A 19,452-nucleotide genomic window follows, 5' to 3' on the forward strand; every position below is an offset into this window, starting at 1 on the left:
AAACACGTATTTAGCTGTCACTCGGCTATGCAGCAGAAAGCAATGCACCACTGTAAAGCAACTAAAACTCCAACTTGAAAACCGATTATACCCAGCTTATGGAGTATCAGAAAAAAGCCACCAAACTTATTATATGAGACTGGTAAGGACTGAATGTCACAATGGAATAAACATAATATAATAAAGGAAGTCACAGCCCCATCTCACTCATGGACAGATAATTCCAAAGGAAAGGACCAGCTAGCCAAGCGTGAGTCAGTCGGGAACAACTGGTGCACAGGCGCGTGGTGCTGCGGTGAGCAGGCGGAGGAGAGCCAGACAGCTGGGCTCGGACCCCAAGCCCTCCACTCCATGCTCACTGCAGTACCTCCCTGAGGCCCAGGTGACAAATGACAGGGTCCCCGCCCTGGACCACGCCTGTAACAGGCACACGCACACCCCCTCCAGCACAGCCCCGACACAGCAAAACCTCCAAGTCAGCACCCACATCTGTGACTGACACTCTGGCCCCAGAAGACACTCTGCGGCATCTCCTGCTCGACATCATAGAAACAGGGGACCACGCTGCTGAACCAGAGGAACCCGGCCGTAAGCCGCAGCAGAACTGAGCGGCAGGCGCAGTTCAGAAGAGTGGACCGGTCCAGTCTCCCCCAGGGCTCACACAGTAGGGGCCCGCAGAGCCAAGGATGCTTCTGGGAGCTCCCACTTCCTGGTCACGCTGAGTTTTAATCTGCAGGAGGCAAAAGGGATTCATGACTTTGCCAGATTAGAACAGTTTTCGTAACAGCCTCATGTGGCACCTCAGGAACATTCTGAAACACTGGGACTTCCCTGGTGGCCAAATGGTAAAGAATCCCCCTGCCAATGCAGGGGACACAGGTTCGACCCCTGGTCCAGGAGGATTCCACGTGCCACAAGGCAACTAAGGCCGTGCCCCAGAGCCCGTGCTGTGCAGCAAGAGAAGTCGCCGCACGAGACGCCCGTGCACCACACCTACAGAGCAGCCCCGCTCACAGCGACCAGAGAACACTCACGCGCAGCACTGCACACTCAGTGCAGAAAAGAACACACACATACAAGCAGCACTGAGACAGCCACGGACTCACACGTGCGCAGGCAGGCCGCAGAGGCACTGTGGGCTCTGCTCCAAACCACCCCAAGAAAGCGAGCATCAGAAGGAAGTGAGCCACACGAGCTTCTTGGTCTCCCAGTGGGTATAAAAGTTACACTTCTTTATGCGTACACTCCACTGCAGTCTATTAAGCATGCCACAGCATTGTGCCTCAAAAAATCGATGTGCATAGCTTCATTAGAAATACTTTATGGCTAAAAAATGCTGACCATCACCGGAGACTTCGGTATGCCATCATCTTTTTGCAACTGTAACACCAAAGCTCACTGATGACGGATCATCATAATGAATATAAAAATGATAAAACGTTTGAAATATTGCCGACATTACCAAAACGGCACGGAGTGACACCGAGCAAGCCGGTGCTGCTGGACAAGGGTGTCGGCAGACTTGCCTGAGCAGGACTGCCACGCTCACTTTATAAAACACACACACACACACACACAGCCACGCTCACTTTATAAAACACACACACACAGCCACGCTCACTTATAAAACACACACACACACAAAATATCAGGACTTCTCTGCTGGTCCAGTGGTTAAGAAGCCCGCTGCCAGCGCAGGGACACACTTGATCCCTGGTCCTGGAAGATTCACACACCTCTCAGCAACTAAACCTGCGAACCACAACTACGGAAGCCTGCGGCCTAGAGCGCGCTCCACAGGAGAAGCCCGTGCGCAGCGAGGAAGACCCGACGCCGTCAAAGACGACGAACACACAGTAAAACCACAACACCTGCAAAGCACAGAAAAGCAAAGCACAATAAAACACGGAGAGCCAGCTCTAGACGCGATTCGGGTAAAAGCAGGCTGCTAATTATTTATACTGGCAACTAAATGGATACTGAACGCCAGAATTATATTTTCAAAGGGTAAATAAATCCAAGCTTTAAGTAAGTTGGAATGTAAACTTTTATTGATAACATATTTTGCTTTCTAAGGTCTGCAGATAATTTCACATTTTAGATGAAAAAGCTTTCAAAAGGTGAAGAAATTCTTTTTTTGCATTTATCACACAGTTGATTACAGTTTAATTTTGTATACTCTGAACATAATTCTGCTCCATATTTTAACATGTTATATCACTAGTATCAATACAACACAGACCACAGGAAAGTCTGAATCACTACAAAATTTACTTTATTGAATTGGAGGCAAGAAGACTACGTTTTATGGAATATATCTATAAATTATGAATTATGTATGACTGTGACTCATCCATATATCTCAGATTTATCAACAGAATATTGAAATGTGTACAAATAATTAAATTCTGTCGTCCTGGTATCTCGTAGACTGGCATCTTGCAGGGTTTGACTGAGGTCTATTTCTCAGACAGGAGGACGGAATCTATTTAACAGTCTGTCAGCTTGTTTCAGCACTTTAAATATTTATACTCGATATATGAGCACCCACTTGCACGATTCCCCTGGGTCTACGAATGCCAGAGTGGGCCTGACTGGCGGTGGGGCGCTGAGCAGGTTAGTTAGCCTTTCTGTGCCTGCCTTGCCTCACCTAAGAAAGGGATGATAAGTAGCGCCTAGCTCATATAGTTGTTAGAAGGCTTGAGTTAATATTTATAAAGTACCTCTAACTCAGTCTGGCACAGAGACGGCCTTTATAAGTACTTTCAGACAGAGTAGGATTTAGCACGCAAGCACAGGAATTATTTCTCAAGGCTGACAAATGGATTTGATCAAATTTAACATCTATTTATTTTTTCAAAATCAAACAAGAAATTGAAGAGACGTTCCTTAACTAGATCAACGCTACAGAGTAAAACCTAAAGCAAATGCCATCCTTGGCTGAGAATCTTAGCCTTACTCCTTTTAAGATTAGAAATAAGGCAAGGAAGTCAGGCCCCTGTTACTACTATTCCACACTGCACTGGAGGTCCTGGCATTTTCAGCAGGACAAGGCAAAATAAAACACAAGATAATTGGAAGAGAGGAAAAAAAAAATCACTGTTCACATTTCAAATAAAAATGTAAGCATTTACAAAAAAAAAAAGAAATTAACAGAATCTGAGTAGTTTGGAACAAGAAAACTAAAAGTCATCAGCATTCTGTAACACTGGCAATAGCCAACTAGGAGCATAATAGAAGATGAGATGCTGTTCATATTATCATGAAAAATATAAACTAGGGCTTCGCTGCGGCTCAGTGGTAAGGAATCAGCCTGTGAACGCAGGAGACACAGGTCGGATCCCTGGACCAAGAAGATCCCACGTGCCACAGAGCAGCTAAGCCCGTGCTCCGCGACGACTGAGCCGGCGCTCCAGAGCCCGGGAGCACAAGTACCAAGCCCAAGTGCCACAAGTACCGAGGCCCGCGCCCCGCACCGAGAGACACCTCCGCAAGGAGAGGTCCACGTGCCACAGCTGGAGCGGTCCCCGCAGCAACAAAGACCCGGCAGAGCCAAAGGTAAATAGACCACAAATATATGTATAAACTACTCTGGAATGGACCCACCTGCCCCAGACTTGAACAGGGCAAGTTTAAAACTATTAAATAACAAACAAAAAAAAAACACCTAAAATTAACAGGAAACCTAAATGTCAGGTTAACATTATTAACATGTTAATTCCCCAAAGTAATCCAAAAAACTTACTGCAATTTCAATAACAATGACGGTGAGAGTTTTTTAATAATTTGATCAATTAATTCTAAAATTCATCTGGAAGAAGAAAATGTCCTTTACGTGCTCAATCTTAAAAAGGAAGACCAAAATATCTGGCCTCCCAGGGATTAAGAGAGATTCCAGAGGTGTAGTAATAAAAACAGCTGTGACGCTCACACACAAAGCAGATGAACCAACAAACCAGAAGACAGTGCCCAGAAACAGAATCTTCTGGGTATGGAAAACCAAAGCGTGACAAAGGTGGCTCCCGAAACCGCAGGAGGAAGGATGGGATGTGGGTGTTGGGGGCAGGGGGTGGCACCGATCGACAGTAAGGAGAAACAGTTGCGTGCTTGCCGCACAGAGAACGGAGCAGAACCCAGATGCATTACAGCCCTGAATTCTAAAAGTCTAACGATAAAGGAAGCTAAAGGAAGAGAGCATGGGGGAATCTTTTTGGCCTTGGAGTAGGGCAGGACTTCTAAAACCAGAACAGAGAAATACATGCATACACACACTTCCTAAGGCCAAAAGGAGAGAGGGAGGGAGGCGTAAGAACATAAAAATGATCGACTCCTACTCAGTGAAAGCACAGATGCGTTTAACAGAAATCTATCACAACAGGACGAGGCACCGGCAAAGCGACAGGAAGGATGTCTTACAAACCAACAGGAAAAATGCCCCCAAAACGGGGAAACGGACAAACCGGATGAGGAGTCGATTCACCGAGGGGACCGGCAGATCAGCCACTGAGCACGCAGAGGGGTTCAGCCACACGCTCATCCGGGGCACGCTCAGGAAAGCAAGGCGACGCTTGCACACATCAGGTTGGCGAAACCAGAAAGTCACCAAGTGCCAGTGAGGATGCAGGAAGGGGCAGCTCCCCGCGCCGCCGGGACCTCCTGCAGAGCCGGCTGGTGGAGCCTGGTAACGCCAAGGGCATGTCACCTTTCCCTTCCCGGGTCCACGCCCGCTTCAGCCCCACCGAGGCGCTGCACATGGGCGCCCCCTGCAGCCCTGCTCCGCGAGGCCCACTGCGCGGGGAGCGCCTGTGGCGGGGCCACATCCGCCGCACGGACACCTTTAAGACAGCGTCGGACGGAAACAGTCAAACGAAGCAAGCTCTTCAACAGCACAGAACCCGTGATGGAAATTAACACAGACGCCTACAGGCCTCTCATCCACACACACACACCTCGGCACAGGAGGCAAGAAGCAAAAGCACGTGTGTCCCCTGAGGAGGGAAGAGGACCAGAGTCCGGGAATGAGAGACTGGCAGAGGGTGAGGCCGGGGAGCTCCCCGCGGGCGCGAGGACGCCGCGAGGGCTTCACCCGGGGGCAGCAGGAGCAGCTTCTGACATTGGTTTTGGCTTTTGAAAAGCCACGCGTCTCCATTTCCCTGGTAGAAATTAGGGCAGGACGCAGACGAACAAACCCTGAAACCACAGCTCCCAAGAAAACTGCGGGCCTTTCCAATCTACTGTCCTCACGATGTCGCTGCTCAGCCGCTAAGTCGCGGCCGAGGGCAACTCTAAGGACTGCGGCACGCCGGGCTCCCCTGCCCTTCACTGCCTCCAGAGTGTGCTCAGATTCATGTCCACTGAGCTGGTGATGCCATCCAGCCATCTCATCCTCGGCTGCCCTCTTCTCCTTTTGCCTCCATCTTTCCCAGCGCCAGGGTCTTTTCCAGTGAGCCAGATCTTTGCATCCCTGGTGGCTCAGAGGATAAAGCCTCTCCCTGTGATGCGGAAGACCTGGGTTTGATCCCCGAGTCAGGAAGATCCCCTGGAGAAGGAAATGGCAACCCAGTCCAGTATTCTTGCCTGGAGAATCCCATGGACAGAGGAGCCTGGTGGGCTACAGTCCATGGGGTCGCAGAGAGTTGGACACGACTGAGCGGCTACACGCTTACACTTAGCCAAAGGATTGGAGTTTCAGCCTCTCATCCCCTGCTGCCCCCTTCCCCTGTCCTCAATCTTTCCCAGCATCAGGGTCTTATCCAATGAGTTGGCTTTTCACATCAGGTGGCCAAAGGATTGGAGCTTCAGCATCAGTCCTTCCAATGAAGATTCAGGCTTGATTTCCTTTAGGATGGACTGGTTGGATCTCCTTGCAGTCCAAGGGACTCTCAAGAGTCTTCTCAACACCACAGTTCAAAAGCATCCATTCTTCGGCGCTCAGCCTTCCTTATGGTCTAACCCTCACGCCTCTACATGACCACTGGGAAAATTCCGTCTGCGCATGTCTCTCAACTGTCCTTCCCTGCACTCAGCACAGGTCGGCTGTGAGTCTTCCTTCGAGAGCCTGCCCCCCTCCAGGATGCTGTCCACCAGGCCCTGCGTCCCAGCATCAAGAGGGTCCTCGGCCCTCCCAGACCCCACCACAACTGTGCATCCTAACTGCACCTTCGCTGCCCAGCTCCCCGCAAGATGTCAGCCCCTTGGGGGACCTTGTCTGTCCCCTGTGTCCCGGCTCTGGGCACCTCGAAGGTGGCGAATGTTTGCGGAGTGAAGTGACGGCATCCTGCAGCTCTCTCACCACAGAGCCCAGGCTGGTGAGGCGGCTTAGCTGCACTGCAGATTTCACAGGCTTACAAACTGATACAACCTCACCTCTGCCTTCCAGGCAGAGCTGGACTAATGAGCTAATTCTGAGCTCCTCGGAGAGAACCCAGGTGCCCCTGGAGCAGCGCAGTGCTAGGAGAGGAAGAGGAGGGTGAACTTACGCAGGGCTTTGACTATGTGAAAAACCATCGTGGAGAGAGGGCAACTTCCTCCCTCGCCTCCGTCCTCTCCACGTTCAGACCCACAGCACTCTAGCGTCTTCGTTAATCCAGGTCCCGCCTCATCTCTGAAGCCAACTCAAGATGCCTTGCTCCCCACCCCACCCCCTTGTGCTGGTAACAAGACTGCCCTGGCTGGAGGCCCACAACATGCCTGGCACCGTGGTAACAGCTTTGTTTGTCCCATCACTTAATCCTTGAAGCACCCAGAAAGCTGAAGATCCCTCTTCCCATTTCATGGATGAACAAACTGAGGTTTGCAGAGGCTGCAAACATCTAGTAAGTGGAGGACACCACCAGAGCCACGCCCAGGCCCACAGGTTTCCAGAACCTTCTCTTAGGGACACTCTACACTGTACTGCACAGGAAGGAGGTCTGACTGTCCGGCAAGTCTGAGAAATGCTGCACCCTGGCCCTGCGCCCCTGGAGACACTGGCAGCCTCTCTGGCACACTGAGGGCCCTGAGAGCCTGTTTAAGGCAGCATTTCTCACACGTGTCACCACAGAGCCCGCTTCCCGGGGTGCTCGTGTCTGCAGAACACGGCTTGGCAGACGCCCATGTGGTACTAGGTCAGATCCAGGAAGGGTGGGGCCTAACTCTAAGCAACCGCAGCCTCACAGGAGAGATGGTATTCTTAACGTTACGACTGACGACCTCGATGCAGGGAGCACCTATCACCGCGGGGCTCATCAGCCGTCACCTCAAGTCCCCTAGCAGCTCGAGGGGTGCCATCCTGCCTGTGAGGATGCAGACACCGAGGCTCTGGGATGCTGGGGGCCCGGCCCTGGACCACCAGTCGGGCAGGAGGGATTTGTGTCTCCAACGTGGTCTGGTGCGAGGCCTACACTTTCTCTGGGAACCAAGTGCTTCCTAGTCATGCGGCTCCCAAACCGGGCTCAAAGCCTGTGGTGGGGAACGTGGGGCCCAGAGTGACGGCCGCTGCACCGGGCCACCAGGGAGAGCCCCCGTGGCTGCACTCTGGAGAGGCCGAGCAGGGGGCGCCCGTCAGTGGCCAGGGGGCCTCTGCCTTCCACCTCGGCCTTGGGCTGGCCTGGCCGCCCTGGAGTCCCGGAGATATTCCAACTCTGTCACTCTGGAAAGTCCCAGCTTGGAGGTCAACAAGCCGACTCTAGGACCACAAGGTAACAGCCCAACCAGCTGCCACCAAACCTTCCTACTGGGTTCAGGCTGAGGCCAGAACACACCATCACATCGCAAAGAGGGGTCCACTTGGAAGGGGTTAGAGGAGGACATCAAGAAGCAAACTGTCTCACTGCAAATACCCTTTACTCCGAAAGCACACTGTCAGTGCCTGGAGCCAGCTGGGCCTGGGATTTGAATCCCAGACCAGCCCCAAGGTATCTGTGTGAGCCTGGAGGCTGGAAAGTTCTCAAATTTCCTGCGCCAGGCTGTGTGCGTCGCCACACACACACACACACACGTTGGAAAGTTCTCCAATCTCCTGCCCCAGGCTGTGTGTACACACACACACACACACACACACACACACACACACACACCACTATCACGTCAAACGCCCCCAAAACTACCTCCCGTTCCTCCTCTCCTCCTTCACCCTCAGGGAATTACACTGACATGTCTGGCATGCCCAGCGCCAGGGCAGCCGGGGCTCCACCAGGACCTGCTGCCCACCGCCGACTTCAACGCCCCACTGCGGTGAGATGCCAGGGAAGAGCTGCACTCCCAGCAGACTCCGCTGAGCAGCGTGAGCCGCCCGCTGGGTCCCACGCACCAGCTCAGCTCTTTAAGGCCTCCAAGGGACTCCCGGGGTGAGCCCTGACAGGGAGGGTGGAACAGGCAGGAGGGGCCGTATCGCACCGCACCCCACGCCAGACTGCTTGGTGAGCAGTCTTGGAATCGCCCGAGCTCATCCCTAGTTGGAAAGCAGTCACGTGTGCAAATGTGCAAGCCCACACCGCCCTGCGCAAGTGCCGTGCACTCTCAGGGGTGACAATCACAGCGCCCTGGGGGAACCCCAGGTGGGTAAGGCCATTCCCAGGCCATCAGGCCCACACCCCGTTTCTCCACGTCCAACCCCGAGTGGCCCACGCGGGCCCCACGCCCGGCCTTTTCATCTTGGTTTCACAGCCTCACTGAACGCAGCCGAAGGGAACCCGTTCTCCCAGCATCCCTGTGCGTGCACCGTTCCCTCTCAAAGAGTGCTCTTTTTTTATTGCTCCTAAATCTTTCCTGGAGTAGCTAAAGCTTCCCTCTTAATCCTAAGTAATGGAGGGAAGGGGAAACTAAAAATAGAAGGAAATTTACATGAGCCGAACACCTGTTAAATTTTACCACATTCTTATTTAATCCTCCCAAGAACCCTGCGAGGTGGTGAGGCTGTTTTTGGTAGAAGATAAAGGCTCGGAGAAGCCCAGGTTTGCTTGGGATAAAGACTTCCTTTCCCAGCCTTCGCTGAAGCTAGATATAGTCCCGAAACGGTTAGCGGGAGTACAGGGTTAGGTGTCTATCCGCAACATCGAGGAAGGGTCCTTAATGGGGAGAAAGTGTGTCTTCCTCTGTCCTTGCTCCCTTCTGCCAGCTGGAGCCCCATGTCTTGGAACATGAGCATCTTGGAGAAGGAAATGACTACACGGCAGAAACAGAGGAAGACGGACCTCAGCGCAGCGGGTACCACGCCAGCACAGATCCACCTCTGAACTATTTGAACTTAAGGGTGAATCAACTTCTGTGCTGCTTCAGCCTCTTACTGGGGGTTTTTCTGCATTAATCGTGAATGGATACAAGGACCCATGTATGAGGTCATCTTTTGCAGACCTTATCAACAGACTGGCTACTGCTTCAGCCTTTAAAGGGTTAAAGGGGACTCCTAGTATCACTGATCACCCTCACCAACAAGAGTAGTTCTGTTTTTAAAGACACCTCCTCTGAGGGGGAAGAACTGGAATCTTTACATTACCCCCAACTTCCCCTCCAATGGCAACCAGAACTTCGAAGAGGAATTTAGAAAATGTTACATTACTTCACATGGTAGGAAATAAGACACGATGGGGAAAAAGATTCACTGTAAAGGAAAAAGTAAAAATAAAATGAGATCCGGAAGGCCTATATATACATTTGCAGCACTCTGAGTTTCCTAGCAGACAAAGCGAAAAGGGAAACACAACCAACATAGGGTGACCGCTGCTCAGTATCCATTTCCCAGGCCCGAAGGGCATTTCCCTGTGGCGCTGGGGGCAGGGGCCAGTGCGGGCAGTCACGAGTCTTACAGCATACAGCATCCAACCCTCCCAGCCACCCGAGGTATGACTGTGAACTGCCACCCACAGTTCACCGCTGAAGAAATCGAGGCAGAGTTAAGGGACTCTGCCCCAGGTCACCCACCTAGGAAGTGTCAGAGCCAAGATTCCAATCCAGAAAGTCAAGCGCCATAATCCAGGCTTTTAACCAAGGGGTTTGAGGTGAGCCTCTCCTGGGTTCAAATCTCACTATCTGCCGCTGAGAGGCCTGGGCGAGTGAGTGCACCTCCGTGGAAATAACCCCAGAAACCAGGAAGAAAGCAGCAAGAAGAGAGCACGAGGGGACTTTTCCTGGTGCCTGGGGCTACGCCAAAACCAAAATGAGACAAGGAGGACCAGGTACCCTACAAGCCAAAAGACAGCGGACAGAAACTGCCAGAGACCGCGGCCAGACCACCCCTTCCTGTCCCCTGCCAGGATTCGCCGGGAGGCACGACAGGCAGCCCCAAACACCAACTCTCCCGACACATGCTGTGTCCAGAAGGGCAGCCTTACAGAGAGCAGCTGGCCGTGGAGAGGTGACAGGCAAGGCGATGACGGTCACCGAGCAGGTATCAGGAGGTGCCGTCAGAGGGAGGGCCCGCCAGAACGCACAGAACCCACCCAGGCAGAGCAGGTGGCCCTGCCCACTGCAGCCCGCCCGGTCCAGCAGAGAGCAGCCCCTGCCCCCCCGCCCACCTCCTGCAGAAAGCCAGGAGAAGTCTGGGGTGGAAGTGACAGAGCTTTAGATGAGGCACAAGACCCACAGCTCTGAGACACGCCGGACTACAATTTAGCAACTAGAAGGGCCAGAAAAGAGCCAAACTTGCCTGAGGACACTAAGGCTCAGGAAGAAAACACAGAGGAACTCCATTAAGGGTGGGGAAATTCAAACCTATTTTTACCCACAAAGCAGGAACACTCCTCGGTTAACTGGCTACATGGATAAACGAGCAGGAGGGTGGACACTGCTCAAGAGAGAGGCCCCCGTGAGCTCTGGGATGAGACAGGAGCCACTGTCCCCCACGTCAACATAAAGGTGGGATGAGCAGGGCCCTGCGGGAAGGACAGGGCGGGTCACGTAGGAGCTCGGTGGAGACGGATGAGTGGGACTTCCAGCCACCCATCTCAGGCCTAAAGGGAAGAGAAAATAAGTGCTGTCCTCACATCTCTGGCCTCCGTGGAGGTTTACCTTTGATGGTGAGACACGCAGGGCCGGACTCCCTGGTGGCCCAGGGGTCAAGACTCCAGCTGTGCGTGCAGGGGACACAGGCCCCATCCTGGTCCAGGAGGACCCCACGCGCCGCGAAGCGACGGAGCCCGCGCCCCCAGGGGCCCCAGGGTCCCCAGCACCCTCAGCCCCGCAACCGCTGAGCTCACGAGCTCCAGCCACTGCACCCTCGCGCCACAGCTCCCGAAGCCCACGCGCCTGAAGCCCGCGCCCCTCAGCCAGAGAAGCCGCCACAGAGAGAAGCCCACAGAGCAATGGAGGAGGCCCTGCTCGCTGCACCCAGAGGAAGCCCAAGTGCAGCAGTGAAGACCCAGCACAGTCGAAACAGACTCTTTTGAAAATGCATAAGAAATTTTAGAAAGAAAGATGAGGCTTTCTCCTGGGTCTGATGCAACCAGAAGACACTTCCAGATATGTGAAAGCAAAGTCACAGGAGCACATCACTTTCAAATAGTTCTTATAAATGGGGGGTGTTTCCACATTTGATCAAACCAGTCACAGGCCCGTGAAGCCCAACTCTGTGCTTCCATTTCCAATCTGTCACGTCCTCTAGGAAGAACTGGGCTCCCCTTGTGGCTCAGCTGGTAGAGAAACTGCCTGCAATGCAGGAGACCTGGGTTCGATCCCTGGGTTGGAAAGATCTCCTGGAGAAGGGAAAGGCTACCCACTCCGCTATTCTGGCCTGGAGAATCCCATGGACTGTATAGTCCGTGGGGTCGCAGAGTCGGGCATGACTAAGCAGCTTTCACTTTCACTAGGAAGAGTTAAAATGCACCTCCTAGGAAGGAGAGCGTTGGAGTGATGGGGTTCAGGTAGGTGGCCCTGGGCAGGGACACTTGCCCACAGTAGGCGCCTAGTAAGTGCGTGGCTGGCCCTTCATCGAGCTCAGATTGAGGCAGCTGTCCTCAGTCGACTGAGCCGCTCTTTTGGGGTCCCGAGGCGTGGGGCCTGGCTGCAGCCCAGCCACGGAGGGGCAGGGTTCCAACCCGAGGCAGCCGCGAGTCACGAACCTCACAGATGGCAGTGAGAAGGGGGCCGCGAACACGCCTCCCGTCTCCAGTTCGGCAGAGCCAGCTTGGGGACGAGCTCTTATTTTTCCCCCCTCTCCTCCTCATGTGATGTGTTTCTGACAGTAATCAGAGCTCCATCCCCCTGGGAGCCAACAATAATGATTAATGGTGTTAAATATAGCCAGAGACTGCCGGGGCAAAATTAGGCACCATGCATAAAACATCACCTCCTCGTCAGGCAGGCACATCAGCCGCGAATCAGCGCCCTCCATCGGGCGCCCGATCCAGCCAGCCTCCTCGTCGCCTGCCCACAGGGAGGAGTCTGCCAGGGGGGCTGCCTTTCAGTCTGGGCCCGTACGTGCCCCCGATGGGCCTCAGGGACACCGCAGCCCCTGAGACGACCGTGAATAAAGGAGCTGCTGTGAGTCTGAGATGAACACACACATGCTACCACGTCAGTAACTCAGTCGCGTCCGACTCTCTGTGACCCCGTGGACGGCAGCCCTTCAGGCTCTTACGTCCATGGGATTCTCCAGGCAAGAATGCTGCAGTGGGCTGCCATTTCCTTCCCCAACGTGCTACTGTGTTCATACATAAAACAGATACCCAACAAGGCCTTCCTGTGCAGCGCAGGGAACTATCCTCAGTACTTTTTAATAACCTATAAGGCAAAGGGGGGCCTCCCTGGTGGCTCAGCTGGTAAAGAATCTGCCTGCAATGCAGGAGACCCAGGTTTGATCCCTGGGTCAGAAAGATCCCCTGGAGAAGAGAATGACAACCCGCTCCAGTATCCTTGCCTGGAGAATCCCACGGACAGAGCAGCCTGCCAGGCTACAGTCCGTGAGGTCACAGAGAATGGGACATGACTTAGCAATTAAACCACCACCAGCACGTAAGGGAAGAGGATCTGAAAAATGATGGACACACGCACACGCATGACTGAATCCCTCTGCTCTGCGCCTGAAACTAACACTACATCGTAAGTCGAGCCACGTGAGCACAATGCATGTACATTGTGTGCTGTGTGCTAAGTCGCTTCCATCAGGTCTGACTCTGCAATCCCAGCGGCTGCAGCCCGCCAGGCCCCTCTGTCCCTGGGATTCTCCAGGCAAGGATACTGGAGCGGGTTGCCGTGCCCTCCTCCAGGGCATCTTCCCGACCCAGGGGCTGAACCCGCGCCTCTGCGTCTCCTGCACTGGCAGGCGGGTCTTCACCACCAGCACCACACAGGAAGCCCCAGGCCAGCTATACACCAGTCTTCAAAAAGGAACTGCTGCGGAGGATGGGAAGAGGGTGTGCCTGGGCCCCACCCAGAGCTGAGTTCAAATCCCAGCTCTTCCACTTCCTGGCTGCCTGGCCATGGGCCAGTCACTCCCCACCTCTGAGCCTGTCCACTCTTCCGTGAACAGGCCTGCTCACAGCCAACAGAGTGAGAGTCAGACACTCAAAAAAAAAAGGAAACGCCCTTCCTCCTGCTGCCGTCCCCAAACAGCTGTGTGACCCAGAGCAGACTGCTCGCCCTCTCTAAGCCCAGGTTTCTCCCCTGCAGAACGGAGGTGGTGACGCCGGCCTTCACGGGCGTGGAGAATGCCTTTGTTGCTGCTGTTCAGCCACTCAGCCACAGCCCACTTCTCGCAAGCCCATGGACGGCAGGGTGCCAGGCGTGCCCTTCCTGCACTAACGCCCGGAGTTTGCGCCCACATCTCAGTATATCCCTCCACTGCGCTGCGGCCGGCAGTGAGACCCACCTGAGCGCCAGGTGCTGTCCCGAGCTGACCCCTAGGACTCAGACACTGATTCTATCTCTCAGGGTCCCTCCTGGCAGTCTAGCGGGGACACAGGCAAGAAATTAAACAGCCCAAGTAACGGCAAATTGTAAAAGATTTTCTAAAGGAAAAGAAAACAGAAGCTAAAATAAACCGTAAGCGGGGTTGGAAGGGGCTGTTCCGAGGAGGTGGCAGATGAGAAGCGGCAGCCTTCCTGGGGCGTGGGAGGAGCTGTTTTCTCCCCGCAGCCACTCTCGGTCCCCCCAGCCACGTGAGCGGCCCTCCCGGCTATGTCGGGCTCCTCTCACTCCTGGGGCGGCTGGGGACGGCCACGGCCACTCACCCCACGAAGACCAGGGCACTCCACAGTCGTGACTGCGTCGCGTCCCGCGTGCGTGTCTGTCACTGTGAGCACGCGCTGCCTGAACTCTATGCATCATTAAACACACACGAAAACACACCGTCAGAGGAGCAGGGGGGACATACTAGACCTGGACTCCTGACTCTGCCTGCCGCTCTCTGTGCTTCCTTTCACACCCTCCTGGGCATCCAGGGCCCACCTGGCGACCACTGACCGGGAGCCCACAGATGCCCAAGGCAGCCCAGGAGGCCGGCGGGCAGACACCTGCTCCTGCAACAGGGGTGCAGCAGACAGCAGCCACCTGGGCAGGCGCACCAGCCCACCTCTCCCCCCCACACGCCCCCGGACACTGGGCATCCGCTCTGGGTCTCCTTCTGTTCTGCACTTGGCCTACTAGGGCCTGGTCCTGGGGACCCCTCTGCAGCTTCCTAGCCTCCCCTGCACCCCCCTCTTCCCACAGGTCAGGGCCCCTCAGGGAGCACAAGCCCTGCCGCCCCCTCCCACTGGCCCCACAGGACCCTCAGCCCCCCTTTGTCACCTGGCCAATTCAGCAACCCTCCCCAAAGCATCAGCCAAGGCAACCCCACGACACCCAACACAGAGAAAACGATGCTCGTGCGGGGCCCATGGGTGCGGCTGCCCACGGTGGTCAGCGCTCTTCCTGGCGGCCTGGCCACTCCAGGCCCCACCTGTCCGCTCTGAGGGTTGAGGGCCCCGGGCCTCGGCACACCTGCACCCTGAGGCCTCACTGGGAGGCTCTGAGCTGAGGGAGCAGCCCTCCCGAAACCCCCACCTGTGTTCCGTTCTGTAATCCCCCGCGTGACACTGAGCTCCTTAATGGTGGGGATGCTGCTTCTTTACCCCAGGTCTGTGGTGTGTGACCCAGCCCCTGGCTCAGGTCGTACCCTTGACAAATGTTTCTTAGACTTTACTGTGACGTGAAAAGAAAGCAAACACAGGCAGGTGAGGAAGCCTTCCTAACCAAAGACCACGCAGACCCAGAAACCACAGACAAATAGACAGACACTCCTGGGACTTCCCGCTGGTCCAGTGCTTACGACTTCGCCCGCCAATGCAGGCGGACAGGTGCAACCCCTGTTCAGGGAGCTAACTTCCCACATGCCTTGCACCCCCCCAAAAAACAGAAAACAAACAATACTGTGACAAATTCAACACAGACTTTAAAAGGGCCCACATCAAAAAATCCTAAATTAAAAAGCTTATTTTAGAAAAAAGACAGCTATTCCTAACTACGTGCCAATTCTAAACTTTTATATGGCAAAAGAAACCATAAACAGAGTTAACAGAAAATGCAGCATCTCTTGCAAAAGAACTGCTCTGCAGAGGCCACAAGAGGGTTAATACCTACGCTATACGGAGAGCCGACAAGTCGACAAGACAGGGACAAATGACCCTTTGGACAAACAGGCAAAGGATTCATGGGCAAGTCACAGGCGACTGCATCCAAATGGCCAAACAGATGAGAAACAGCTCAGGCCCCCTGCTCGAGGGGGAGATGCAAATTAAAAGTAATGACGAGCTGCCACTTCATAGCTCTCAACCTGGGCAAAACTAACAAGACCGATAACAAGGCTTCCTGGTGGGAGGCAGGGAAAAGATGAGTTTCCAGTTACTGGGCTGAAAGTGCTACAGCCTCTGGAGAAACCAGGCTGGCAACAGCTAGGGACAGGGCAGCCTGGTGCGCTGCCGTCTATGGGGTCGCGCAGAGTCGGACACGACTGACGCGACTTAGCAGCAGCAGCAACAGCTATGAAACTGAAAGTACACAAACCTTGAGACCTAGCGACTCCACTCCTGGAATCCGGCCCCGGAGAAATAGAGCGGGCGATGTGCGTGTGGGCGGGTGTCCTCTTCAGGCTGCCTATTGCGGCCACACACAGGAGATGAGCGGGAATCGGCCTATTGCGGCCACACACAGGAGATGAGCAGGAATCGGTGGGGGGACAGCCAGTGGGGCCACAGGACACCCCGGCTCTGGAACAGTATCCAGGGGCTAGAAAGGATGAGCCAAAACTGTGCCTATTGGTACAGAAGGCTTTCCACGAAGTACGGCTGAGTGGCTGATGGTCTAGGAATGATTCTGAGATGACGGCAGCACACGAAAGGACCTACATGAGAGCATCAGTGTGGTTTCAGAGTGGGAATCAGGGAGGGTCATGTCACTGGTTAGCGTCACTTGCTCAGTCGTGTCCGACCCTTTGCGACCCCATGGACTGTAGCCCCCCAGGCTCCTCTGGGCATGGGATTCTCCAGGCAAGAACACTGGAGCGGGAAGCCATCCCCTTCTCTAGGGCACTGGTTAGGGGAACAAACAAAAGACTGGGGATAAACAAAGAAAGGGAAATTACGCCAAAATGTATAATGCAATCTTTATGCATTTATATAAAGCTGCCTATGGAAAGAATTTACTTCTATGTGCAAGTAAATCCCACGTTTGCTCCCCTCTCTCCTGCATTCCTCTTGACTTCATGCTCACTTTCATCCCCTACTTTCTTCACCCTTCCTCTTGGGTCAGACAACTCAGACAAGAAAAGCAGAAAGATTCCAAATAAGAAGTAACACCTTATTGATCTGGCCCCCTTAACTCTCCAGAACACAGGTTGAAACTACAAAGCAAAACGAAATCTAACAGCCAAAAGGGATTATATGTTCTTCACCCGAGGAAAGTGCTTTGAGCTAATTACTCTTATTTCATACGATTTTAATAAGCCTATCAAGCCGACTGTGGCAGACATGCCTGAAAGCGACCCCAGGGACCCGCTCCATGCATAATCCGCTCCCCTGACAGGCAGGCCTGCTTCTAACCGACAGACCGTCACAAAGCCGGTGTGATATCACACCTACAACTGTGTCTCATTACACCGCTCTGTCTCAGCAGGCTGAGAGAGGGATGCCCCCCACCCCTCGCTGGCCTGGAAGAAGCAAAGTGCCAGGCTGTAAACGGCCTGTGGGGAGGCCACGAGGCCAGGCCTGCGGGAGCCACGGGGCCCTGAAGGCGCCCACAGGCCTGGGGGGCAGCCCCAGCCAGCAGCCAGGAAGACCTTACATTCTTGGTCATCCAACCACAGGGGACTGACTTCTGCCAAAACCCAAACTAGTTCAGAAAAGATTCTTCCCCGATCAAGCCTTCGAAGGAGAGCACAGCCCAGCCCACCCCACGGCAGCCATCAGACCCTAAGCACAAGGCCCAGCTAGGCGCCGCCTGGGCTCCCGGCCACAGAAACCACGCAAAAACACGTGTTGTTTCCCACCTCCAAACCTTGTTATTTGTTATGATGCGGCAAGTGAGAAGTAACGCGCTCGTCAAATTAAGAGATAAAAGGGTGAACTGACGGTGAACCAATATCCGTAAGAAAAGGCCATCAGGATGAAGAACAACACCCCCATCACAGAGGAGGGTCGCTACCTAAGGCGCAGGGCACCAGGAAGGAGACCGAGGATGAGAGGAAAAATGAACCTTATGAGTCTCAGCTGCCAGCGCAACAACCTATTGGACAGACACTCTTACCATCAAACGGAGCGGAAGGGACCATCCAAGTCCTCTCCGCGAGAGTCAACAGTGGGCCTTCCTGGTGGCTCAGCAGTGAAGAACCTGCCTGCCAGTGCAGGGGACCAAGTCTGACCCCTGATCCGGAAGACCCCACATGCTGGGGAGCAACGAAGCCCGTGGGCCTCTGGAGCCCAACGCCACAACTACGGAGCCCACGCACCCTGGAGCTGGCGCTCTGCAAGAGAAGGCGCCGGGAGAAGAGCACACAGCGCAACCAGGGGCAGCTGCCACGAGCCGGAACTAGGGAAAGTCCACACAGCAAAGAAGACTCAGCACAGCCAGAAATAAACAAACACAGTGTTCAAGAAAATAAAGCCTATGCCTCAAAAACAAAAAATCGACAGCACACAGCAGCACGAATCCTTTCCAGCGGAGACGGCTCCCCATGCACGCTGAGGAGGCGCCCACACCCGCCTGGCACGCCCGCCGGGCACCGGGGCTGCTTCCATCTCACAGGCGACGCAGCAGAGGTCCCACGGTCACACGCCCTACCCTGTGTCTCCTCTAAGCCACAACCCTCACTCTCAGCAACCACGCTGCCTCCCTGGCCTCAGTCTCCTCCATCCGTAAAATGGGGAGAAGCGAGGGCCTCACCTCCTGAGGAGCCAATGGGCTGATGCACAGACAGCTTTGGAGGAGCAGCTGCAAAGCGCTGAGGTCTCTTTCCTACTATTACTGTATAGTTGTTCAGTCGTGTCTGACCCTTTGCGACCCCGTGGACTGCAGCACGTCAGCCTTCCCTGTCCTTCACTATCACCTGGCGTTTGCACAAACTCACGTCCATCGAGTCGGTGATGCCATCCAGCCATCTCAGCCTCTGCGGCTCCCTCCTCCTCCCGCCTTCACTCTTTCCCAGCATCAGGGTCTTTTCCGGCGAGTGGGCTCTATGCGACAGGGGGCCAGAGTACTGGAGCTTCAGCTTCAGCTTCAGGCCTTCCGATGAATATTCAGGACTGACTTCCCTTAGGATGGACTGGCTGGATCTCCCTGCAGTCCAAGAGACTCCCAAGAGTCTTCTCCAGCACCACAGCTCACTCAGCCTTCCTAATGGTCCAACTCTGATATCTGCACGTAACTCCTGGAAAGCCACAGCTCTGACCACGTGGACCTTCCTAGCAAGGAGCAAAAAGAACAGGAGCTCAGCTTCTGAACCCTGGGAGAAACGTGTGAATATGAGCCATTCCTCCAAACACACGGCCCTTCCTTCACACACAGGGCCCAGCCTACAAGGCACGTAAGGGAAAGGCCGTCCCCCACACCAGAGACCAGACCATGGGGGCCTGGAATGGCTGAACCACCTTCCCAGTCCTCACAGTGCAACGCAGCATGGAAGACGGACGCCTGTTTAGATCTAGAGGGCAACAGAGGACCCACCCCAGAAACCCTTAAGTTCTAAGTTATTAACAGTTCAAAGGCTTTCAGCCAACTGGCTAAGACTCCCCTTTTTACCAGCTCAGGCTAAGAGCTACTGCTCATTCCAGAATTCCAGGCTAGTGGAACCCAAGAAACACAAACCCCCAGAAAACAGAACTTCTTTTCCTTAAAATGGAAATGAACACTGACATGGCCTTCCCCCGTGGCTCAGTGGTACAGAATCTCCTGCCAGTGCAGGAGACACAGAAGACCTGTGTGCGATACCTGGGTGGGGAAGATCTCCCGGAGGAGGGCACGGTAACCCGCTCCCGAATTCTGGCAGCGAAAAGCCCAGGGACAGCGGAG

At 54.4% G+C, this 19,452-nt stretch overlaps 1 protein-coding gene across 2 annotated transcripts in view; it reads right to left on the minus strand.

Annotated features, from left to right (window-relative positions):
- ACTL8 (actin like 8) overlaps positions 1 to 19,452 on the minus strand; it is a 74,625-nt gene that overhangs the window by 25,876 nt on the left and 29,297 nt on the right. The window contains exon 1 of one of the 2 annotated variants that reach the window (XM_069579510.1): positions 4,461 to 4,737. The exons of the other annotated variant lie outside the window; for it this stretch is intronic. The gene's annotated coding sequence lies outside the window, so the exon portion shown is untranslated. Of the gene's footprint in view, positions 1 to 4,460; positions 4,738 to 19,452 lie in introns of those variants that run through there. 2 annotated transcript variants of the gene reach the window in all.

Source organism: Ovis canadensis, chromosome 2 (genome assembly GCF_042477335.2).
Source record: "Ovis canadensis isolate MfBH-ARS-UI-01 breed Bighorn chromosome 2, ARS-UI_OviCan_v2, whole genome shotgun sequence".
Lineage (NCBI taxonomy): Eukaryota > Metazoa > Chordata > Mammalia > Artiodactyla > Bovidae > Ovis > Ovis canadensis.